General features: G+C 43.5%; 1 protein-coding gene across 1 annotated transcript in view; it reads left to right on the forward strand.

The window, feature by feature from the left end:
• Nucleotides 1–26,705, forward strand: part of TIAM2 (TIAM Rac1 associated GEF 2) — a 583,282-nt gene that overhangs the window by 111,619 nt on the left and 444,958 nt on the right. Inside the window, exon 2 of the mRNA XM_007956200.1 lies at nt 22,020–22,048. The gene's annotated coding sequence lies outside the window, so the exon portion shown is untranslated. The remainder of the gene's footprint in view (nt 1–22,019; nt 22,049–26,705) is intronic.

The following is a 26,705-nucleotide window of genomic DNA, read 5'->3' on the forward strand; positions in this document are numbered from 1 at the left end:
AGATCTTGAAACATTCTTTGTGATGATGAATGCCACTCCATTCCTCTTCAATTTGTCATTCCCAGCATAGTAGATCATATGGTTGTCTGATTCAAAATGGCCAATACCAGTCCATTTTAGCTCACTAATGCCTAGGATATCAATATTTATGCATGCCATTTATTGTTTTAAATTATAACTGTATATGATACAATCATAGTAACAGCCTTTGTGGAGTGCCTCTGTGTATCGGGCCCCAAGCTAAGGGCTCCATGTGCATTCTAGCACTTAATTCTCTCCACAACCCTTGGAAGTGGATTCTGTTATCACCTTCATATTACAGATGCTTAAAGGGGTTAAAAAATAAATAAATAAATAAATAGCTTCCCCAAGATCACACAGCTGCAAAGGAGCAGAGTCAGTATCCAAACCGTGGCGTGTCTGATTTGAAGTCTTTTCTCTTAGCCACCCCAAGACACATCCCACCCCACCCCAGCTCTCTGGAGAATGCTTACCTTCAGTCTTCAAGATCAGGAACAGTATCTAAAACTAACAAGAGCATAAGATCTCTGGAAGCCTGTTTATTTTTCTGGTTGTTAGTGTGTTCCTAGTTTCTTGCTATTTTATATTTATGGGAAACATTAAGTGCAGCATTGTCTCTATTATTCTTCTAAGCATGATCTTGTCTTTCAGAGGTTAAAATTTGTTTCTAACTGGAAGATGTTTCCACACATAATCTGTCCAGTTGATCTTCCAGGTTAATTTTATTAGCTTCCAGTTCTGGAATTGTTGCAACTGATTCATGCAAAATGAAGTTTTCATCATGATTACAGTAGGTACCTCCAGAGGGCGCTCCTGACAAGCCTTAGATTTGTTCAGTTCTCTCCAGTCCTGTTTTAAAACACTTTTTCCAAGAATCGGTCAAAATCCTGTGTGAGCTAAGCAGAAGTTCATGGAAGAACTGTAAGGAAACGTAACAGGAGGGGAGGAATCTGAGTTCTTGGGACTGGGGTCAGAAAGGTCAGAGACTTAGATTACTAAAAGGATTATTATAAAGGGAACTTAACGAGAGACAGCTGTCTGTAATTCTTGTCATATATAGAATCATAGGACTACAAGAGTGGTCTTAAGGGAGGCAGGGGGAATGTCTTTCCCTATTGTTAAGGTCTTAGGAGGTGGAAAGATTCTCAGCTCTCCTCAGCAAACAGTTCCATTGTTTACAATGTGACTGTCATATCCTGAGGGAGAGGGTGTTAGGGTGTCTGACTTTGCTCTAACATCATATTTGCTTTTCTGAAACAAGTGCAGAAGGCACAGTCAAAGCTGTTAAACACAGAAGAGAAGGGAAATTAAATTCTCAAAAGAGATAGACCCAATCCAGAAGAAGATAAGACGGAAACAGCTGAGGGATAATGATAATTTTAAAAATCAGATAGACAAACAGAAAACAAATCAGAGTGGTAGGCTTAAGTACAATCACATCAGTAATTAACATTAAATGTAAATGGACTGAAAAAAAAAAAAAAAAAACCTCACTGCCATCAAGTTGTTTCCAACTCATAGCAACCCCTCCTTAAGTTTCTGAGGTGGTATCACTATGGACGTACATTGCCCAGTCTTCCTTCCGAGGAGTGACTGGTGGGCTTGAACCTCCATCCTTCTGGTTAACAGTCAAGTGCCCTAGGCACTACGCCACCAGAGCTCCCATAAATACACTAAACACTTCAATTTAAAGGCGGAGATTGTTAGGAACAAAGAGAAAGACGCAACTCCGCAGATAGGTTGAAAGTAAAAAGATGGAATCGGTATGTCATATAAACAGTATGCATCAGAAAGTTAGAGTGGCCATATTAATATAAAATAAGATAGATTTCAGGACTAGGAATATTATCAGAGACAAAAGGGGCAGTTTTCCAGGAACTCATAATAATCATAAATCTATATCCACCCAGGTATGAAGCTTAAAGGAGCCTGGTGGTGTTATGGTTAAGGCATTTGGCTGCTGACAGAAAGTTTGGTGGTTTGAACCCCCTAGCTGGTTCTTGAGAGAAAAGGCCTGGAGATTGGATCCCTTAAAGATTTCAACATAGGAAACCTTATGGAGCAGTTCTACTCTGTCCTATAGGGTCACTGAGAGTCAGAATGGACTCACTTGCACCCAACAACAATAGAACTTGAAATACATGAAGCAAATATTGATGGAATTTTAAAAAGATTAGTAGACAAATCTATAATAATAGTTAGAGATTTCAACATCCTTCTATCTGTAGTTGATAGAATGGCTTAAATAAAAAATCGTATTTATTCATCTGCATAGGCTGTCCACTCCCGGCTAAGCTGTTACCAGCCAACGAGTGCTCTGATCACATTAAGTTTCTATTTAATTTTTCTAGGCTGAAGAACCCACAGCTGTGTCAGCATCCTTTGTTACCCAGAGGATGTCTTGAGATTAGTTATAATTGCCCTGAGAGTGAACCTGAGGTCTTTGCCTTGGCAAGTGAGCTGAGAAGGTTCTCCTCTTCACTCACATACTTGAGAAACCCCCCCAAAATTCAAACCCACTGCCCTCGAGTCAATCCTGACTCTTAACAACCCCCATTGGGTTTCCAAGGCAGTAAATCTTTACAGAAGTAGATCTCCCAGTCTTGCTTCCATGGAGTGCTTGGTGGGTTTGAACTACCAACCTTCTGGTTAGCAGACAGATGGCTTAGGCACTGTGCTACCATGGTCTTTGTGGTCTATATGTAGACTTGTTTGAAGCTGCACTTGTTTCAGAAAAGCAAATACGATGTTAGAACAAAGTCAGACACCCTAACACCCTCTCCCTCAGGAAATGACAGTCACACTGTAAACAATGAAACTGTTTGCTGAGGAGAGCTGAGAATCACTTTACACCTCCTAAGACCTTAACAATAAGGAAAGACATTCCCCCTGCCTCCCTGAAAAGCTCCTTTAAGACTACCCTTGTAGTCCTATGATTCTACATATGACAAAGTAAATAGCTTCCACCCAAATAATGGTCAGCCCCTCTCCCCAGGAAACATTTGTAAGTGCTGCTCACTGAGCACCACGCTGGCAGAGAAAGGGGCTCCTTAGAAGGCCTGGGTGCTCCATGTTTGATTGTGCGATGAGCCCTTGAGCTCTGGGGTTTAAGACCACGCTGCCTGATAGAATTATAGCAACACAAGGACGAGCCTCATCCTCCAGCGTCCAGACTGACTCTCCTCCCACCTTGTCACTTCTCACTTCTCAGTCTGACAATCTCCTGAAAGGAGGGAATTTCACAATGGCCTGCATTAATAGGATTGAGTAGTCTTCTGTAGGTCTTCCCGGCTTGAGAAAATGATGGATCAGAACTCTGTGGACACTCCAACAGGATAACACAGAGTAGTCGTTTAGGCTAAAGCATCTTATGGTGTCTGTAGCAGTTAAGATGCGTTTGTGTGGTTGTATAGACTGGGCCCTCTGGACTTGTCTGAAAGTAATTCTTATTTCTAAGTTAATGTTTTCTTAGTTCAGTGTAACTCATTTCCCCTTGTTTCCTAGCCTAAGTGGAATTTGAAAATGGAGGCTCTGCTCTTCTCTGGTTCTATTCACTAAAACAAACCAACCAAGGCCATTGCCATCAAGTGAGTTCTGAGTCATTGTGACACCCTGTGTTATAGAGTAGAACAGTTCCATAGGGTTTACTTGGCTGTAATATTTAGGGACGCAGGACTCTAGGCCTTTCTTCTATGGCGCCATTGGGTGGGTTTGAACCACCAACTTCTAGGTTACTAATTCAGCACAAACTGATCTCAACCCAAAATAGAGTATACATAGCTTACATTGAACCAAGAAGCCAAATGAAAGAAGTTGCATTTGTTCAGTGGTTGTGAGGAAATACCCAAGATCAAAATAATACATTTTGTTGGGCGAGAGGAAGAGGTCCTAAAATGTTTTGAATAAATAGGAAGCTATTTTCTGATGAGAAGCTCTGGTAGTGTAGTGCCTAAAGCACTTAACTGCTAACCAGAAGGCTGGCGGTTCAAACCCACCAGCCACTCCTCGAAAGTTGGACAATCTACTTCCGTAGTGATACTGCCTCAGAAACCCATGGAGGGGTCGCTATGGCAAATAACAACAACAATTTCCTGGTGGGCATTCATCTTTAGACCAGGAACATGTTGTCTGTCTTTGAGTTGATTCCAACTCATGGTTACCCCATGCAACAGAGTAGAACTGTCCCATAAAGTTCTCTAGGCTGTAATCTTTACAGAAGCAGATGACTAGATCTTTCTCCCTTGGAGGCACTGAGTGGGTTCAAACCACCAGCCTTTCAGTTAGCAGCCAAGCGCTTAACCATTGTGCCATCCAGAGCAGGAGAAAGTCAGAAAAACGTTCGGGTCTAATCCTGTAAAGGAATGAGACTGAATGCTGAGACTACCATTGGACCCACCTGGCCGGGAGATACTCCTGTTTCCAAGCCATTCTTGTATTTTTAGAATCAAGATTGTGATAAACAGTGTTGGTTTCTTCTCTGCAGTACATTTTGCATCCATTGTTCTTTCCTTCTGGTTTCCTCAGATAGGTTGGTAACTCTACCTGATGCCAAAGAAACCTTTGTCTTTGTCTACGTCTAGGTTCTCACTGCTCCCCGTGGCAGAGCCCCAAATGGAACATGGCACTTTTCCACGCCTGCCTCTAGGGAAAGAAATAGAACATAAAAGGAGGATTTTTCACTCCAGCCTCCCGAGAAGCCGAACCACTTTCCTATCATTTTTATGACTGCTTAGATAACGGGTAGGGAAGACTATGGTATCATTTCAGAAATAATCTCATATTATCCTATTAATATTCTAAATCATTTTTCCTTTAATGGTTTAATTATATGTCTTCCAAAGAGGAGAAAGACATCTGAAACCTCTTATTTGTGTATAATAATAGAGATAGGAAAGGGGCAAAGATGGAAAGAAAGTTTTTTGTCCTCTGCTTTTCCCTTCAGATTGTTTAACTCATCAAGAAACAGTGACACTGGAATGGACAGGGGGCACAGGACTTGGAGTCTGGGATCACAGGTGCTGGTGTTGTGACCTGGAGCATTCGAGTTTCCTGTGGGAGCTCAGTCTCTTCCTCTGTAGCTGGGGACATTAGTCCTTTGCTGCTTGCCTTGTGAGGTTGTGTGAGGATAGACATCACAGAGGGAAAGGCTTTGTAAATGGCAGTGTTTACCCCATAGTGGCCAGACTTAGGTACAACCTGGAGCTCTTCTTCCCAGTCATTCCTTCTTATTACCTGTTTCTCTTTTCCCTAATTTCAGTCGTTTATTCCTACTATAGGTGCTCTGGTAGCATAGTGGCTAAGGCACTTGACTGCTAACCAGAAGGCTGGCGGTTCAAACCCACCAGCCACTCCTTGGAAGGAAGATGGGGCAATCTACTTCCATAGTGATACTGCCTCGGAAACCCAAGAGTTGCTATGAGTTGGATCCGACTCGATGGCACATAACAACAACAACAAGATTCCTACTACAGCATCATCCCTAAAAGAGCTCTGGTGGCATAGTGCCTAAGACATTTGATGCTGACCAGAAGGCTGGCGGTTGAAACCCACCAGCCACTCCTCAGAAAGAAGACTGGGCGTTCTGCTTCTACAGAGATACCGCCTTAGTCGCTATGAGTCAGAGTCGACTTGACAGCAGTGAGTTTGGTTTTTTGGTAGCCTCGTCCCTAATTTCCTTTTTTCTCTCTACTCTTTCACTTGACTGGTGAACTGTCACACTTGTTATTTATTATGTTCCCAAGCTCTGAATACCAGTTTTTGTGTCTCAGAAACTGTTTCCATGGACTTCACAGTACCTGCTCTTTTTAAGAGACGGATCGTTCAGGTTCATGAAGGACAGCTTTCTAACCTTGACATTTTGTTGCTTAACCTTGAGCATGAACAGCCCAGTGTTTGGGTTCAGGTCTGGGTGTTTTGCCCTGACGAGTCAGTGGGACCATTTCTTCCTCCGACTCCCTGCCCTGGGGTGCCAGCTTAGCGGGGCTTCTCCTTCCGGCAAGAAACGAATGCCTCCTGTCCCCAGCGCCCCTACTTTTCCTCGTTTGTTTCTTAGCTCCAGATGAAAATCCTTTCTAAAGAACTTCAGCAACTGATTTGCCGTGAGACGTCAAGGTAGGAAAGTGGCCTGTCACACAGCGCTCTTCCGCTCTTGTGTCTGGGAATTGGTGGCTTGCCTTTTCTTTTGAGGATATGTCTCATTGATGTAATTCGAAAACAATCTTAAACCCACAGATTAAGAACATATGCTTCTTCCTGTCACATGTGGAGAGAGACTTTGACTCATTCTGAAATCCATATTGAAGAAATGCCTTAAAGCAAAATCACAACTTTACAGCAGTATCAACTACAAATTAGGCCAAGCCTGCGGAGAGCAGACCCGGAGAGCCAAACCAAAGGGCCATCAGATGCAGGAGTTTCCCTCTACAAAGGCATCGAGTTGTTTCACTTCCATGTAGGGCGGGGATGGGAGGGGAGAGACCTTAGAGGAGGGGAGTGATAAGGTGGGGAGCCTTTCCGGTCTCCTGTAGGGGTCTCAGAATGTCAGGAATGCTCCTCAGATGGCCTTTGATAAATCCTTCTTGGATCTGTTTTATTTTATCTGGAACTTCTTGGGACATAAGTTTCATATTTTTATTATCTATAGTAGTCAGTACTTCCTTTTTTTGTCCTAAAATTACCTCTTTCTAACTTCAAGGGGTGCCTCTGCCTTAGTGTTTGGGAGGCAGGATTGCATCTCCATTTTCTCCATTGAGGTCATGCAGGGAGTGGAGACTTGATGGTGTCTGCTTATCCTTTGTCAGGACCGAGAAGGCTGGTTTTGGTTCAGGAAGTGGAAAGTTTGCACAGGAGCCTTCCTCCTCTAGTCAGCTTGTTTTTGACCCAGGGTGTGGTAGTTCTCATTGTTGAAATGCAGGAACACATCTTGGTGACCAAGTGTCATGGACAACTTTACTAAAGTGAAAAACAGAACTGATCCAAAGCATATAATATATACTCCAAAATAAGCCCGGCTCTCCTGACTTTAATAGAACCATTGCAGACATGCCAAATTCTACAGCTCTTCAATTGTATACATATGGTAAAACTTTTCATACCATTCAGTGTTTGCGGCAATATGATTTTAATTATGTCCAGATTGGATAGCTGGAAGGAAGAACTGAGATTAAATAGAATGAAGTTATACACAGCCCTTTTGTAAGTGACCCTGGTTTCAGTTGGGAGGTATGCAAAAGACTGCGAGGACAGTGAGAGGAAGGTGTGGTTTGGGGGGTTTGCCTGTGATATGGTTCATCTCCAAGCTGGGTACCCAGTTTTTTACCTGGAAGGGGGCGGTTCACGGAAGTGGCCATCGTTCTCTCTCGGAAGTCGAAACTTCCGCTGATGTGAGCGCCCGGTTGCTCATCTTCCTTCACACGTTTAGGGTCGTCTCTGCAGACAGACTCACTCTCGTGAGCAAAAATCACATTCCATTTGAAAGGCTGTGGGGGTTGCATATATCAGATTGGGAGTTTGGAAACATCTTTTTCTTCCTTAACCAGACTTTCTACCACTCTTGCTTGTCAGTCTGTCATACTGCAGTGGTTTGTCTGCTTCCGGGATGCCGGAAGCTATGCCACCAGAATGTCAAATACCAGCAGGGTCACTTGTGGTGGACAGGTTTCTGCAGAGCTTCCCAGACTAATGCAGTTTGGGAAGAAGGACCTGGGGGTCTACTTCTGAAAAAATGGGCCAGTGAAAAACCTTATCAACAGCAGTGGAACGTTGTCTGATAGAGTGATGGAAGACGAGCCCCTTAGCTTGGAAGACACTCAAAGTATGACTGGGGAAGAGCTGCCTCCTCAAAGTAGAGTCGACCTTGACAACGTGGATGGAATGAAGCATTTGGGACCTTCACTTGCTGATGTGGCACAACTCAAAATGAGAAGAAACAGCTGCAAACATCCATTAATAATCAGAACGTGGAATGTCTGAAGTATGAATCTAGGAAAATTGGAAGTGGCTGAAAATGAAATGGAACACTTGATATCTTAGAGCTGAAATAACTGGTATTGGCCATTTTGAATTGAACATTCGTATGATCTATTATGCTGGAAATGACCAATTGAAAAGGAATGTTGACACGTTCATCATCAAGAAGAACATTTCAAGATCTATCCTGAAATTCAGTGCCATCAGTGATAGGATAATATCTGTATGCCTACAAGGAAGATCAGTTAATACGACTATTCTTCCAATATATGCATCAACCACTAATGCAAAAAATGAATTAACTGAAGATTTTTACCAACTTCTACAGTCTGAAATTGATCAAGCATGCAATCAAGGTGAATTGATAATTATTGGTGATTGGAATGTGAAAGTTAGAAACAAAGAATAAGGATCAGTAGTTGGAAAATATGGCCTTGGTGGTAGAAAGGATGTGGGAGATCGCATGATAGAGTTTTCAAGACTGGTGACTTATTCATTGCAAACATTTTTTCAATAACATAAATGGCAGCTATACACAGGACCCTTGCCAAATGGAATATACAGGAACCAAATCGGACTATATCTGCAGAAAGAGACAATAGAGAAGCTCAGTACCATCAGTCAGAACAAGGCTAGGGGCCAACTGCAGATAAGACCATTCATTGCTTATATGCAACTTCAAGCTGAAACTGAAGAAAAATTAAAACAAGTCCATGAGAGCCAAAGTACAAGCTTGAGTATATCCCACCTGAATTTAGAGATCATCTCAAGAAAAGATTTGACACATTGAACACTAATAAGAGAAATTCAAGCCAGATTCAGAAGAGAATGTGGAACAAATGATAGGATTGCTGATGTCAGATGAATTTTGTCTAAAAGCAGAGAATACCAGAAACATGTTTACCAGTGTTTTATTGACTATGCAAAGACATTCGACTGCATGGATCATAATAAATTATTGGTAACGTCACAAAGAATGGTAATTCCAGAACACTTAATTATGCTCAGGAGCTCTGGTGGTGCAGTGGTTAAGGCATTCAGCTGCTAACGAAGAGCTTAGTGATTTGTCTGCTTCCATACAGATTTACAGCCTTGGAAATCCTGTGGGGCAGTTCTACTCTGTCCTACAGGTCACTGAATCAGAATCAACTCGATGGCAGTGGGTTTGGTAATTGTGCTCATGAGGAACCTGTACAAAGACCAATGGGCAGTTGTTCAAACAGAACAGGGAATACTGTATGGTTTAAAATCAGGAAAGGTATGCTTCAAGCTTGTATCTTTTCACCATACTTATTCAATCTGTATGCTGTGCAAATAACCTGAGAAACTGGTCTATATGAAGAAGAACATGGTATCAGGATTGGAGGAAGACTCATTAACAACTTGTGATACACAGAATGCCACAACCTTGCTAGCTGAAAGAGAAGATGACTTGAAGCACTTACTGATGAAGATCAAAGTATGGATTATACCTCAACATAATGAAAAAGAAAATTTTCACAAGTGGACCAATAAGGAACATCATGACAAATGCAGAAAAGATTGAAGTTATCAAGGATTTCATTTTACTTGGATCCACAATCAACACCCTTGGGTACAGCAGTCAAGAGATCAAATAACACATTGCATTGGGCAAATCTGCTGCAAAAGACCTCTTTAAAGTGCTTGAAAGCAAAGATGTCACTTTGTGGACGAAAGTATGCCTAACTGGGCATGGTATTTTCAATCACCTCATATGCATGTGAAAGCCAGACAAGGAATTAGGAAGACCGTAGAAGAATTAATACCTTTGAATTATCATGCTGGAGAAGAATAATGAATATCTCACGGACTGCCAGAAGAATAAATCAGCCTGTCTTGGAAGAAGTACAGACAGAATGCTCCTTACAAACGGGGATGGTGAAACTTTGTCTCAGGTACTTCAGGCACGTTATCAGGTGGGACCATTACCTGGGGAAGGACATCACACTTGGTTAAATAGAAGGTTAGTGAAAAAGAGGACCAGCCTTAACAAGATGGATTGACACAGTTGCTTCAACCATGGAATATAGCAACAACTATGAGGAAGGCACAGGATCAGGTGCTGTTTTGTTACACTGTGCATAGGGTCACCATGAATTGGCAATGACTCAACTGCACCTAACAATAATGACAACCAGACTTTCTTAGGCTGCGCTCATTGTCTTTTCTAAATTAAATTTTTCATAAGGAATTCAAAAGTATGCTTATCTGGCAATTGCTACATGGGTAAGAGACAGCATTGATTATGAAAAAAAGTGGTGCTTTTTTTTTTTTTTTTAATTAAAGTGATGCTTATTACTTTGTACAAGGAAAAAGAGAGGAAGGAAATTTTTTTTGGATGCTGAAATTGCGATTCCTGTTCTCTGAGTGCATTGGCCTTTGCTATGTGCAGTGTGACCCTCTTCTCTGCAATGCGCTTTCTCCAACTTTAGTAGCATATCTTTGGTTTCCTCCGTAACTTGCCAGAACGGCATTTACTTACTGAATATCTTTGGGTAAGCCACTCTGAAATTCCACTTTTTTTTTTGTAGAATGAGGACCAACCTCCAGAGCTGATATAATGAGGCTGGCCTGGAGAGGTTTGAAGGCTTCAAGACCCAAAACTTGGGCCAAACTGCAGGCCTGTGAACAGTGGCTGCTGCCACCTCCCAAAGGACAGAAGATGGATGAGTGTAGGAAGGACTTGAGTTACACCCTGTTTTCCAGCACCTGCCCTGTGATCACATTGAGCCACTCCCAGGAGTGAGGCCAGCCTGTACTCTGGGCATGTGACACTGAGGACTGTGCCCGTATGTGAGCCTGTTGTGGAGTAGGTCAGGGGTTCTCCTCCTCAGTGTCCATGGAAGATGAGGTAGAAAGTTCTGGAACCCCCAGGGTCACAGGCTGAGTAAGCTAGTGCATCTGAGCTCTTGGGGAGGAGACCATACTATCACTACCACTGCCACCTTCTCAGGCCAGGACAAACAGTGCCAGTTTCCCCCAGCCCCACAGCCCCTTGGCTGAACTGGAGGGTGGTCACAATGGTGGTGAATGTGTGTATTGCTTCCATTCAACTCCATTTCTGCGTATTTGTGCTTGGATGTTAACCTGCACTCAGGCACACTCTAGTTTACTAATCTATTGTGTGGGCTTCTGCACAGTGATTTTTTCTTGGGAAAGTCATCAGTTTTTGCTAGAAGGAGCTGTGGGGTTCTATTCACTCATTTATTCATTCATTCATTTGAGCTTCTTCAGAATAAATGTCAATGAATTGAAATGGCTCACTTCAGAGGAAATGGCAAAACTATAATTTAACTAAAGTGTACTAGAATTAGAATCAAGCCCACTGCTGGGTGACCAATTAGATGTGAGGATTGGGGTGGGCGTCAGAGATCACTGTTGACTCTTATGAAACAAAGGCTGACTTTCAAGTAGATCTAGATTTCAAGATAAAAAGGAACAGAGATACCGACTCTTGGGCATAAAGCATAGTCAAATGGGTGATATTGTCTTAGAATGTAAGTTTAAATTGACACCAGTAGGATTCATGTGAACATGCCTTGGAAAGAACTGGTTTCTATGGAATAAGTCATGGACCCTGAATACACAAAGAAAGAACATACTCTGAGATTATCAATATAAGCAGGGTGGCTATGTATGTGGTTTCAGGTTGAGCAATGCACAACTCTGGGGGCAAGACTCATCACAGCAATTTTGTTATTGTTTTGTGTCGTTGAGTCAATTCCGACTTACAGCAACACTGTATGACAGTGTGGAGCTGCCCCATTGCATTTCCTGGGCTGTAATTTTTACAGGAGCAGATTGACAGGTCTTTTCTCCCACAGAGCTACTGGTGGGTTTGAGCTGCCAAATTTTCAGTTAGCAGAAGTGCTTAATCATAATAGCAATAATTACCCTACAAAGCTACCACGTGTCCCTCTTATCTTTCAGCTCAATGTACATGGACTGCTGCTTTTAGCAACAGCTAAAGGTCTGGTGGCATAGTGTCTAAGGCATTTGACTGCTAACCAGAAGGCTGACAGTTCAAACCCACCAGCCACTCCTCAGAAGGAAGGTTGGGCAATCTGCTTCCATAGTGATACCGCCTCAAAAACCCAAGGAGGGGTTGCTATGAGTCGGATATGACTTGACAGCACTGAGTAGCATTATAAAAGTGTTTAGGATGGGAATTTGGTAGGCTTCCCGGTTATCTGATGGGAGTCCTTCTATGGCCAGGTCATCAGTGTTGTTGGGGGGTGGGTAGGAAGAGTGAGGAGCAGAGTGTCTTTTCATGGTAGAAGTGAGAGAAGTTTCTCACCACTTACAGATTTTGAGAGACCAGGCTCTTCTACTAACTCTGGACAACAGTGGGTGAATCCAGCTTGCTTTTGCTGGATTTTTAAGGCGTCTTGGTGTGTAATGTGTCCACTCGTGCTGCAATGGTATGTGTTTCTGTCTGTGTCTCTTTCGAAGTGAGTAATGCACTATGACATGTGGACTTAGCCATTAGAAGGTGTTACAGATTGACTTGTGCTCCCCCCATATGTGTTGTGAATCCTAACCCCTATAGTGGTTATGGGAGCTCTGGTGGCATACTGCCTGAGGCATTTGACTGCTAACCAGAAGGTTGGTGGTTCAAATCCAGAAGGAAGATTGGGCAATCTACTCCTGTAGAGATACTACCACCTTGGAAACCCAAGGAGGGGTTGCTAGGAGTTGGAAACCACTCCACAGCAGTGAGTTTTATAGTGGTTATAATCCCACTTGAGAGTGGGTTTTCTTTGTTATGCTAATGAGGCAATATTAGTGGTGGGTATTTAAGTCAGTCTTTTTTGAGATATTGAAAAAGCGGATCAATCGTGGGAGAACAGAAGGGCAATGTTTGCACAGGGAGACAGTGGAGGCAGGAGTGCATGGGAGAAAAGGACACAGGGAAGACGTAACCACAGGGGGAAGTGAGAAGAGAGCTGTTACATTGTGGGGATGCAGTCAAGGTCATGAAACAAAAGGTGTATGAACTGCTGTATGGGAAGTGAATTTGCTCTATAAACTTTCACCTAAATCACAATAAATTTTTTTTTTTTTAAAAAAGCGGATGAAGCAAAGAAGTAAGCAGAGACGGCAGAAGATGGCTGCCAGGCTGCATGGAGACCACCATGATTGCCAAGGAGTAGAAGCTGAAAAGAGACAGGGATCTTTGCCCAGAGCCGGCAGAGAGAGAGAGCCTTCCCCTAGAGCAGGCCCCTTGAATTCGGACCTCTCGCCTCCCACGCTGTGAGAAAGCCCGATTCCTATTGCTAAGGCTGCCCATCTATGGGCTTGCTGTTACAGCAGCATGAGCTAACCAGGACAGGAAGGGTGGGTGCCTAGGCGCTGGTGGAGAACATATGATCCCTTCTATTCTGTCACAGACAGCATAAGCTGTTTTAACATTTTTGTGGATTTTGCTCATTCTTAGGGGAGCGTGGTGGCTCAGCGTTTAGGTTTGGCTTGCTCTCCTCTGTGGCCAGCTGTGGCTCACAGCATTTCTCAGTGACCCAGGATAGACACGTGGTCCTGCAGCAGAGACTTTGCTTGCAGGGACCCGGAAGCTCTGTGGAATGTGACAGAGAGGAGAGACTTTCAGAACGTCAGGCTGCTGAGGCGAAGTGGAGGGGAGAAGCTTGGTTTCAGAGCCCCCCGACGACGTGGCATCGCAAGTCTCCAGATACTCGGCCCCTTGGGGTCTGGTTGCCACCCTGAGGTCTGGAATGGGGCCTGGGCAGAGTGCAGGTAGCGTACAAAGACCTGCTTCTCTCTGCACCTACTCATCCAGTGAAAACATCTCAGGCACTCCTCCCAGGCCGTGCGTTTACTTCAAGGAATGTCAGAAAGGAAATACATCGCTTACCGTCTTCCTCCCTCTTGGGGAGTGTTTATTGTGATTGGAAATCGTTCTAGTCGGCGTGGTTGCGGCCTTCCCTCCATCCTCTATGCCCCTGTGTGGAACAGTCCTCTCTGCAAACAAACAGAAAAGGGCCACAGTCTTCATTCAGCTCAGAAGAGGGAGCAAAGTTGGCTGCTGCAGAGCTGGACTCTCTCGGCCGCAGCTCGGCCCCTCTGTGGTGGGCTGTCCTTCCTCGGCCCTGGCGTGAGGCCAGGAGGTACAGTGCAGCCTCCGTCAGTGCCTGCCAGGGGCCCAAACTCAGAGTTTCCTTAGGACGGGGCTGCTGGTCCTGGTGTGTGCTTAGTCAAACTTACTTGGGGTTTATTCTGAGCATCCCTCTGGAGGAAGAATATCTGGAACTTCTCTGAACTTGAATAAAACCTAAAAGCAAGAAATAAAGCTGAAGAGCTTGTACACTTTGAATATACCATACACTTTAAAAATTAGTAGCAAAGCTAGTAGAACTTCCACCTGTTGGCGCAATAGGCTTGACCGACTTGCCATCGAAACCATTTTGAGCACATTCTTCAACAGAAAGAGTCAGATGTAAGGCAAGGTCTCACAGTGGTTTGCACAGGAGACAGTGTGCCATCCAGCCCCTCAAAACCAAGCCTTTGTGATAAATAAAGGAAATGTGGGCTTTAATTTTCTTTCTTCTTTGTCCCATTAACTTAGAAATAGCAAGTCATTGATTGTTTTATCAGTTCCTCATTTCTAGCAAATGATTTCTTTCGACTGTTGCCAGTTGTCATTGAGTCGGCTCTGACTCATGGCATTCTTATATAGGACAGAATAAAACGGTGTCCAGTCCTGCACCATCTTCACAGGCACTGGATTTCTAACAAAAAAATCCTTCCACAGAAAGGCACGCAAATCAAGTCATGGATTATATAATGATTAATTCTTAACATAAAGAAAACAAAAATCCTCACAACTGGACCAATAAGCAGCATCATGATAAATGGAGAAAAGATTGAGATTGTCAAAGATTCCCTATTACTTGGTTCCATAATCAACACCAATGGAAGCAACAGTCAAGACATCAGATGATGTATTGTACTGGGCAAATCTGCTGCAAAAGACCTCTTTAAAGTGCTGAAGAGCAAAGATGCCTCGTTGAAGACGAAGGTGCACCTAACCCAAACCATGTTATTTTCAGTTGCCTCATATGCATGTGAGAGCTGGACAATGAATAAGGATGACCAAAGAAGAGTTGATGCTTTTGAGTTGTGGTGTTGGCAAAGGATAATGAAAGTGCCATGGACTTCCAAAAGAACAAACAAATCTGCCCTGGAAGAAGTGCAGCCAGAATGCTCCTTGGAAGTGAGAATGGCCAAACTTTGCCTCACCTACTTTGGTCATGTTGTCAGAAGGGACCATTCCCTGGAGAAGGATATCATGCTTGGGAAAGTGGAGGGTCAGTGAAAAAGGGGAAGACCCTCAACAAGATGGATTGACACAGTGACTGTGACAATGGGCTCAGGTATAGTAAGGATTGTGAGGTTGGTGCAGGACTGGGCAGTGTTTAGTTCTGTTGTACATAGGGTCACTGTGAATTGGAACTGACTCAACAACACCTAACAACAACAACAGATAAAGAGAACATCACCCTCCAAGAAACAGAACTTCACTACTATCCCAGAGGTATTGAAGGGGAGTCCAAGCTGCACCAAAGGCATTAGTGAAAACTAGGCTCCAGGAATTGACAGAATACTCATTGGGATGTTTCAACAAAGGCATGTAGCACTGGAGGTGCTTACTCATGTATACCAAGATATTTGGAAGAAAGCTACCTGGCCAATCAACAGGAAGAGATCCATATTTGAGTCCATTCCAAAGAAAGGTGATCCAATAGAATACTGAAATTATCTAACAATATCACATGTAAGTAAAATTTTGCTGAAGAGAATTCAAAAACGATTGCAACAGTACATCAACAGGGAACTGCCAGCAGTTCAAGCCACATTCAGAAGAGAGCGTGGAATGAGGGATGTCATTGCTGATGTCAGATGGATCTTGGCTGAAAGCAAAGAGTACAAGAAATATGTTTACCTGTGTTTTATTGACTATGCAAAGGCATCTGATTATGTGGATTGTAACAAATTATGGATAACATTGTGAAGAATGAGAATTCCAGATCACTTAATTGTGTGTTTGAGGAACGAGTCCGTAGACTAAGAGGCTGTCATTCAAACAGAACAAGAGGATATTGCATGATTTAAAATCAAGAGGCGTTCACCATTCTTATTCAATCTGCATGCTGAACAAATAATCTGAGAAACTGGACTATATGAAGAAGAACACAGCACCAGGACAGGAGGAATACTCATTAACAACCTGCGATATGCAGATGATACATCCTTGCTTGCTGGGAGTAAAGAAGACTTGAAACACTTAGTGATGAAGATCAAAGACTACGGCCTTCAGTATGGCTTACCATTCAACATAAAGAAAACAAAAATCCTCACAACTGGACCAAAAAAGAACATCATGATAAGTGGACAAAGATTGAAGTTATCAAGGTTTTCATTTTACTTGGATCCACAATCAATGCCCATGGAAGCAGCAGTCAGGAAACCAGATGTCATATAGTACTGGGCAAATCTTCTGCTAAAGGCCTCTTTAAAGTGTTAAGGAACAAAGATATCACACTGAAGACTAAGGTACACTTAACCCAAGTCATGGTATTTTCAATAGCTTCATATGCATGTGAGAAGTGGATAATGAATAAGGAAGACTGCAGAAGTATTGATGCATTTGAATTGTGGTGTTGGCAAAGAACATTGAAGGTACAATCGACTGCTAGAAGAATGGACAAATAAGTCTTGGAAGAAGTACAGCCAGAATGCTCCTTAGAAGTGAGAATGGCCAGTCTTCATCGCTCATACTTTGGTCATGTTGTCAGAAGGGACCAGTGCCTGGAGAAAGATAACAGGCTAGGGAAAGTAGGGGGTCAGTGAAGATGGGGAAGACCTTCAACAAGATGGATTGACATAGTGACTGCAATAACTGGCTCAAACATGGCAATGATTGTGAGAATGGTTCAGAATTGGGTATGGTTTTGTTGTGTTGTGAGTAGAGTCATTATGAGTCAAAACTGACTCAATGGCACATGACAGCACCTTCCTGAAAGGAGTTCCAGTGGTACTCAACTACTAGCTGAAGGATTGGCAGTGTGTATCCAGCCTGTGGCTCCACGGGAGGAAGACCGGATGGTCTATGTTGATAAAGGCTACGGTCTAGAAAACCCTACAGCGCAGTTTTACTCTGTCACATGGGGTCACCATGAGCCAGAACTGATTTGACGGCAACCAGCAACAGTAATTCCAGACGCCTTTCTATATGCCCCACCCCAGTCGTGGCCTCTCTCTGCCCCCAGAAGTAACCACTCTTTGGACTTTTTATGACAACCATTTTCTTATGTTTTACTTTTAATTATTTTATCACTCAAATATGTACCCCTAGACTCGAAATTTTAGTCTTGCCCATTAAAAAATATTTCATATAGTTCAGCCTTTTAATTTCATCTAATTTGCCAGAGCTTCCTCCAGCCCTGTCCAGTGCATCTGTTGAGCAACCTGGGCCATTTCATCTTAGGGCTTCCCACAGTCTGGGTTTGTTGATATGTAGTCATGGTGCAGTTCAATACATTCCTCTGTTCTTTGTATTTCCTAAAAATTGGCAGCTGGATCCAGAAGTTGCAGACACAGTCTGGCAAGACTGGAGGAGGCACGTGATGTCTGGTTGTCTGTCTTCTGGTGGTATTAGCAGCCACTGATGCTTAACACCTAGATCCATAAATCACTGGGACTACAAAAAACTGGTGACAAGCAAATTATGGTTTTTCTTTGTAATTTATTAGTTGGATAATTTTATAAAGAGGTATTTCTCTTATCTAGCATTCAGTAACCCAATGATATAGCTCATATAGGAAAGAAAACAAGCCAAACCCACTGCCATTGAGTCAATACCGACTCATAGTGACCCTGTAGGACGGAGTAAAATTGCCCCATAAGGTTTCCAAGGCTGTAAATCTCTGTGGAAGCAGACGGCCACATCTTTCTCCTGCAGAGCAGCTGGTGGCTTTGAACTGCCTGCCTTTTGGTTCGCAGCTGAGTGCTTTAACCACTGCACCACCAGAGCTCCTTAAATGCTTGATACTTCTTCTTTATTTACCTGTCTTCAAGATACTGAATTGATTTCCTGTCATCCTCTAACCTGAGCAATCTTTCTATTTTTAAAATACCATTATCAACTCATGACTAAATATATTTGAATGGTTTCAGTCTACTGTAGTTTTTATCCTTATTGAAGGTCAGATTATCCCATCTTGAGTCAAAGGGAGCCTCAAGTTTGCTCCTAAATTCTTCAGACGTGATCTTAACAGCGTTTGATGAAGCCCTTGCTGTCTGACATCACCAGGCATTCCAGGCTCTTAACGTTCTGGGGTTAAGAGATACTTGGTGCTACTGCGTTTGTCATTGTTTTGGGGCTTTTAAGTAGACAAAGCTAGGACATAAAACCTTCTAGGTAGTTCCAGTCCAAACTGGAGACCAGAGAGCTTTTGCTTAATCTCTTGTCTTTCCCATCTGTACCTCCTTTCTCCCATATTGATAATCCCAGTTTTCAAAGATATTGGTGATGATAGACATAGGATATCCCATAATTATTCATTTGTCTTATCATATTATTCACATAACAGTCCCAGAATAACACTACTAATACTACCACTGATAAAATGAATGAAAACTTACTTTTTTTCCCTCATAGTCTGCCTCAATTAAACAAAAGAAGTTGCATAGTATCTCACGTCAAGGACTTATAGCCTTTATGCACTGTACCCCCTCCTTTTACCCTGTGAATAGATGGTCTTGAGTGTGTGCTGTGTCTACCCTTCCACTGCCATATGTAGCTTCAAGGCTTTTCTTTTTTCAGGAAGGTTGTTCTGAATCACAGTTTTCAGTATTTCTTCTGCTCTCTGCCTTTGGTTTTCTTCATCAGGGGTGTCTAGTATTCACATGCTCATTCTCTCTCATTTGCTTATCTCTCATTGAGTCCCTCAATCTCTTTCTTTTTGGGGGTGTGGGGCTGGAGCTCTGGTGATATAGTGCCTAAAGCATTTGACTGTTAACCAGAAGGCTGGAGGTTCAAGCCCACCAGCCTCTCCTCGGAAGGAAGACTGGGCAATCTACTTTCATAGAGATACCACCTCAGAAACCCAAGGAGGGGTCGCTATGAGTCGAAAATGACTCAACAACAGTGAGTTTGTTTTTTTGGGTTATCTCTGTTTTTCTTATAATAGTTTTGTCTGAGATTTGCCTGACACCATTGTCTCTGCTCCTTTATGTGGGCAAATTAGTTTTTCCAAAAGGGTGTAGAATGAAGTGGGTTCAGGAAAGCTTCTCTGACTTCCCACAGCTCCTCTTCTCTTGCTTCATCCCCACTGTATGGAATTCTGTGTAGAATTCGGGCGGCGTGGCAGCTTGCCGACTGGAATTTATTTCATGGCTCTGTTTCCTTCCTGGGCTTTTTTGTCTGGACTTTCTCATTCCTTCCTCTCTCCTGCCCCTGTCTTGCTCCGTTTTGATTCCACTCTGTTTCTCTTCAGTGTGCGGCTCTGTTACAGAAGGAACCCTGGCCAGCCCATGGAAGGGATCACAAGGCCAGTGGGCAAGTGCCCCTTTGGTCTTTCCTGGGGAACCTGGCACTGCCCCCCTCAAGTATTGGTGGGAGCCAATCCCTTCCAGCTTCAGCTCTGCTTTCAAATCGGCTGCCTTGATTTTCAGTGACTACCTGTTGGCTGTTTTGGGCTTCATGGCAATAACCTTGTCCCTGGTTGTGTTGTAAATGTTGTCCTTTTTCTTTTTCTTTTTAAGTTGCTATCTCCTTGTGTTGTTTCCATGTGGGTATTTGAAGAGACTGAGGTTGCAAAACCCCGCTGCAGCTTCAACGCCCTCTCCCCAGACTGCCCTCTAATTCTTTAAATTCATGTCGGCTCTTGTTGTTCTTTGTGGAATGTGCTAGGCACTATGTCTGTGCTATACTTGAGTTACCTTTTTGCATCCAGTTATTATAACACATACTATTGTTTTATGTAGCGCTGCAAGAGCAGTCAAACATAACAAGGATGGCAAGGCTGATGCAGGACCAGGCAGGGTTTCGTTCTATTGTAGACAGGGTCGCTATGAGTCGGATCCAAATCGACAGCACATAACAACACAAGAGCACAATGCTGCCAATTATATTCTGATAGTGCCTTTGATTGTGATAGACGTGCTGATTTCACAGATATCCATGTGAGGCCAAAGTGCGTCTCAGAATTGAGAGAATACGGTATTCCTTTTCTTCTCTGCACATCTGTTGAGAAGCGATGGCATCATCCCCATCGTATAAGCAGGAAATTTAGGCACTGCTTTAGTTCACTCAGCCAAGAAGTGGCAGAGCTGGGATTTGAACCCAAGCCTGTCTGACTCCAGAACTCTTGTCATCATTGCGTTACACCACCAAGTAGACAGTTGCTGTAGACACCCACATACACAAGGATACCCCAAACACAGGCACACAGAATTGCAGGAACTTACAGAGAGTAGAAAAGATCTCAAGGAAAGAAAGCACAGCCTAGCTGATGAGTTGTTTCTTTATTCTCCAAAGCTCTCAGGAATGAGCCCGCATACATTACAGGAAGTTCTGCACTGGGGGACTGTTGCAGTGTTATCTGTGAGAACTGAGTGGACTGACTCATAAAGACCTAGGGCTTTGCTCACTTAGACCCCACACACTACTCACCAGACTAAAACTTAAACTCCGTGACCTATGTTATACCCAAGGACCAAGTTGTCCCACGATATTCATGGATTTTTAATGCTGCTCATGGTCACTAAATTGATTTCATCACCTTCTAATAGGTCACAAGCTGCAGTTTGAACAATGCCAGTCTAATGAATGTGCCTGACTCCCTCTCCCCGCACCTGACTGTGAGCTCACAGAGGGCAGGTCATGGGTCCATTTCTCCTTTGTGTACTCAGCACCTGGCCTGGTGCCAGCCACATAGCAGCTGTTCAGACAGATGTTGAGCAGAAGAACTTGGCCTGCTGGAGCCTCCGTGGCATCAGAGCAGCATGCACACCAACCTTTGGGAGATGCAATACATGAATGGGATTGTGTGTTTAAAGCAGAGGACACAGGGCCTGGCACCAGCAGAGGCTCATACCGAACCAAACTCCACATTGCCCGATACTTCTTCCATGGAGCACCTAGTAGGTTTGAACCAGAGACTCTTTGGTTAGCGGCCCAATGCCTTCACCACCTACACCACCAGAGCTCCTTATAGATGCTCAATGCACCTCTTTTCTTAGTGGTTTTCCACTAGCTCTCCCTTTAATTCCCATTTGACTCTGCACTGCAGCTTGTTCAAGTACAAGAGGTTCACATTCCGTTAGACCCGTGGACCAGACCAGTGCGAGCACTCCAAGCCTGTCCAGGACGATGTGGGGCCAGAAGGCAAATTGTCCCGCAGGAATGGAGGTTTCTTCCTGCAGTTGAGCATAGGCCAGACTCTGGCAGGAGAACTGTGGGGAGGGTTCTCTCTGTCGCACCCTAGTGGGGCTCATTTCTCTATTAAAAATGGAGACTTGATCTCATTACCAGTATTTCATTACAAAAATAAAGATTACTTCCACATTTAAAAACATTGTAAGTTTAAAATCAACTTGAAAGTTAGATTGTTGAGTGAGTCAAAAGACTTCATAAAAGCTATCATCTCAAAACCATGACATCTAAATTCAGTCTGGTATAGCAGAGAGAGAGTTAAACTTCTGACTGTACTGTTAAGTAGCCCTAGATTGTGGGTGGGGCAGCCTCTCTGGATGTCAGGCTCTTTATTTTGAAAAGCAGAATTCCATCCACTTCCAAAGTCCTAGCATCCCAAATAGGAACTCTGGAGTTCTTAGTTTTACATCACTGGAGCATATTAATCAATAGGGAGATATAATATTGCAATAAAAAATGAAGTTGCATAATAGGAATCAAATACTTTGCCTGGAACCTTCTTTCTCTCTAATCATTTCTTGCTGATCTTGTATATAAATACTGAATGATGGATTAGCCAACCTTATAGCCAAAGTGAAGAGGCAGGTAGCTGTTATGTGTACAAACTAAACCTTACAAATTGAGCTTTGGAGGGAGGAAGAAGGGGGACTCATTCCTTAGGGTGCATGAAGTTTCTGTTCATTTTGGTGGAATAATTGGAAAAAGATAATGGTGATGGTTATACAACCTGATGGCCATAATCAGTGTCACGGAATTACATGTGTGAAAATTGTTGAATTGTCAAATGCTTTGTTATCCACATTTTTACCACTATTTTAAAAAGTAAATTTTAGGGGAATAGATCAAGCTTTTGCATGAGTTATCACAGCATGTCATCCCCATAGTTCTCAGTCACTGTATTTTGTCTGTGAAAATATGAGCCTTAAACAAAACAAAATATGAGCTTTTCATTTAATGTTGTGTAAATTGACACTCCATCTGTGAGTTATTTAATAAGCCAATTTGTTGTTTTCTTCTAGGACAGAATGGCTCAAAAGATAATAGAGCTTCTAAGCTTCTAGCAGAATATGAAGTCTTTCATCTTCAGCCGTCCTGTTTAAGAAGGTCAGTAGTGAATTCCATTTGCTACTAGCTCCACCATGTCTTTCAAAGTTCTTAGTGAATAGGCTGTCCTGAAACCAGCAAGGTAATTAGGAATATCTCCCCTGCATTGGCCACCACTCATCTGTCAGTTTGTCATATCGTGGTGGCTTGCATGTTGCTGTGAGGCTACAGGCCATGCCACCAGTATTTCAGATACCAGCCAGGGTCACCTTTAGTAGACAGGTTTCAGTGGAGCTTCCTGATTTAGACTGGTGAAAAGAATGGGGCCATCCACTTCTGAAAAAATTGGCCAGTGTTCTGGTTACCTAGTGCCACTCTGACAAGAAATATACCACAAATGGGATGGCCTTAACAAACAGGAGTTTATTCTTACACTTTGGAGGCTTTAAATCCAAGTGCAAAGTGCCAGGCTCTAGGGGCTGGGTGAAAGACCCTCAACCTTGGGGTCCAGCTCTAGTTTGCCATGGAGCCATTGGAGCTGGTCAACTCACCAGCATCCTCACCTCAAGTACTCAGATGAGGTTGGCGTCAGGTCCTGACAACCCAAGGCTGTGGCCCCCACGTGGGGACAGGAAGGCGCTCATAGCTTTGCTTCCACGTCCCTCGACATGGTCTCTGTGTGCACGTGCCCCGTGGGGCCTGCAAATCAGTCTGTTCCTGTGTACACATCCTCACAGACAGTATGAGGGAGGATTTATCCCAGGCCAAGGCACCCCACAGAGGGAGAGCTTTGGTCTTGGGACCGGCGCCTGCCCACCCTCATAGTTGAAAGAGTGCTCACTGCCCCTGGCCCCATGTCCTGGTGCCTCTCTCCCTCATGTTGATAAGGCTGCAGGCCTGGTCGAGGGTGCCTATTGCTCTGAGGCTCCAAGGGTCTTTCAACATAGAGAAGCCTCATATCTTAAGTCTGGGCCACGTAGATGTGCAATGTGTGGACTTAATCTCCCAGAGAAGAGAGTTGGAGAGTGTATTTCAGCATATGGAGCCTGGTGAGCACACTGGGTTAAAAATAATCATAACCTTGCTTAACCCTGCTTTCTTCGAGCTCCCAAACACCCCCCTCAAAATCGTGGTCTATATTCACACTTCCTATTTCCTCACATTTTCTTTCCTGTTAATCTTTATTCTGCTGTCTGGCTTCTGCCCCCACCACCCTAGTGAAACGTTATCTCACTGGCCAGGAATGGCTTTCTTTCAAAAAACTGCACGGTATCTTTCTGTGGATTCCTTCCGAGGCTGTCACTGTGATTGTCCACCCCATCCCTGCCCCTTCTTCCTGACACTTTGGCTTACCTGGGAAGCCTCTCCTAGTTTCCTTAGCTCCTGGAAAGATCTTTCTCCCTCCCCCAACCACTGGATTTTGGGGAGCACCCAGGAGTCTTCCCCCACATTCTTTTATCAGTACATTTTCTCTTTTCAGATAAGTCGCTGTCACTGTGAGGCTAACTCTGTACCCCTGACTACTCTTGTGAGTTGCTTGCTGTAATTTCCCCTTGGGAATCTATTCAAATTCAAGGTGACACTAGTGAATTGACTACCCCAACATTCTGCCTTCTCCCACATCTGCATCTCAATGTTTGTTAGGAGGGCATGTTGCTTAGTCATTTGATCCCACAAATTTAGGATCAATTTTGACCCTTCATGTCCTTCATCTCCAGGTTCTGTTGCTCTTTTAAGATCTTTTGGATTTCCCTCTGGCCCTGATCTTTATTGCCTCTGGCAAGAGGCCCCACTCTAGTGCCTACTGTTGGGTGGAAGCACAATTTTTTCATATCACTATCTGCTCAAGGGGAGCTCTGGTAGTAGCATAGTGCCTAAGGCACTTGACTGCTAACCAGAAGGCTGGCGGTTCAAACCCACCAGCCACTCCTTGGAACGAAGATGGAGCAATCTACTTCCATAGTGATACTGCCTCGGAAACCCAAGGAGGGGTCGCTATGAGTCAGGTCCGACTCGACGGCATGTAACAACAACATCTGCTCAAGAGACTTAAGTGGCTCCTCTGGCCTGCATGGGTCAAGTTCAGGGTCTTCCACCTGGATTCCAGTGCTTCATATAAACTGACCCCATATATACCCTGTGAAATCCTCCCCGTATGTAACCATACTTCCTACACCATCTACTACCTTCCACTGGAAATATCTTCTTCACAGTCTCATTCATTTTGTTTTTAACCCACCAGTCCACCAAGGCTGCATTTATTTATTTCACCAACATTATGTAGCAGCTACAATGACCTCGACCCTGGTGGCATATTGGTAAACCAAACAAGGACGGTCCTGCCCTTATAAAGTGTACCTTCAAGAGCAGGGAAAAATATGAAACTATCCCATAATAAATAATGGTGTGAAGCATGCTATGAAAGAGGAGGACATGGTGCTATGAGTCAATCTAACAGGGAATCTTGAACGAGATTTGGAGGGGCAGGCACAGTCTGGGAGGCTCCAATTGTTTTCCTCATTAAGGCTTGTCATAGAGCAAAATCACAGAATGCACTTAAAGTAAAAGCAAAAGAAGTTTGTTGATGGATAGAGTGATTTGCGGATCGGAGTAGCACAGAGCAACCCAGGCAGTTATAAATTGTTCCAGTTTGCTAGAGCTGAGAAGAGATATTTATAGTTGAAAAGCAGGAACTTCTCATCAAAATTCTGAGTGGCTGACCATCCCTGGACTTGCCCAGACTTGTCTAAGAATAGCCACGTTCCCTGCTCAGCAAACTGTTGAAATTAATAAAAGGTTTATAGCTTTAGAGCAGAAGGAGGAACACAAACAAAATAGAGTTCAGTTTGTCCCTGCATCAGCCATTTCATGGTGCCAACTGCCCCAGATTTTGAAGTGTCATTACACAGTTTAAGGCAGAAATGGCACCTGAAACAAAAGATGTCTATAAGTTAAAATTGAGTCCAGTTCAGCCCTCACTCAGTCATTTCTGGGTAAGCAGCATGCCTCAGTTTTAGAATACTCTTGCATATCTGACAAAAACGGTGATGTAGTGCTTAAGGCATTTGACAGCTAATCAGAAGGTTGGTGGTTTGAACCCACCAGCCACTCCACAGAAGGAAGATGGGGCATTCCACTTCTGTAAAGATTTACTGCCTCAGAAATCCAATGGAAGTCACTATGAGTCAGAACTGACTTGATAGCAGGGAGTTTGGTTTTTGGTTTTCTTGTCTTAGTCATCCAAAGACTGTCAAACACCTTAGATTTTAAATAATCCTACACAGGCTCTTCCTAGCTACTCCAATCATGTCCATGTCTGTCTCTGAGCCACAGTAGTTACAGTCAGTTCCTTATCGTTAGAGCCACTTCCACTCCATTTGGGTTCACTTAATTCTTGGTCGATTGTGCTAATCATATACCTCTTGAGGGCTCCCTATCTTCCATCCCATTCATCAGACATTCATGGAACATCTGTTCTCTTCAAGGCACTGGCCTGGGCCCCAGAGGAATCCAAGGGTGAATAAGGTAGGCCCCTGCCTTCAAGGCCTTTACAGTGTGAAGGGGCGGGGAATATTCTAGGCACACATACTCCAGTTATAGCATACATGCTGTTTTCAAAGGCAGAGTGAGTGCTGTGGGAACACAGAGACGAGAACCATTTAGTTCTGACACATCCTGTGCTAAAAAGCTTACATGGTAACTTTCTGTCAACTTGAAACATGTCAGTGTGTTTCTTGAGTCATTGTGTGAGTGACAGATTCAAACAATTCTTGTGAGATCACATCAATTTATTTATTTAAATTTTTATTGTCATTTGGGTGAGAGTTTACAGAGAAAATTCATTTTCCATTCAACAGTTCATACATGTTTCATTTCATGACGTTGATTGTAATCCCCACAGTGTAACAGCTCTCTTCCCACTGTTTTTCTGTGGTTACCTTTTTCCTGCATCCTTCTTTCCTATGCATTCCTGCCTTCTGAGCTTTCTCCCTATGCAAATGCTGCTGTTCTCATCTCTTATGGTTGATTGTTCTAAGGAGCGCACCTACCTGGTGTAAATGTTCACCTCAAATGCATGTCTATTGTTTGGCTGGAAGCCATGGAAATGAGTTCAATTCCAGGCCCGAAGGTGACTAGGGGCCATAGTCTCAGGGGTTTCACTACTCTCTATCAGACCAGTCTTTTTTTTTTTTTTTTT

Source organism: Orycteropus afer, unplaced genomic scaffold (genome assembly GCF_000298275.1).
Source record: "Orycteropus afer afer isolate SDZICR_OR568_19922 unplaced genomic scaffold, OryAfe1.0 scaffold00581, whole genome shotgun sequence".
Lineage (NCBI taxonomy): Eukaryota > Metazoa > Chordata > Mammalia > Tubulidentata > Orycteropodidae > Orycteropus > Orycteropus afer.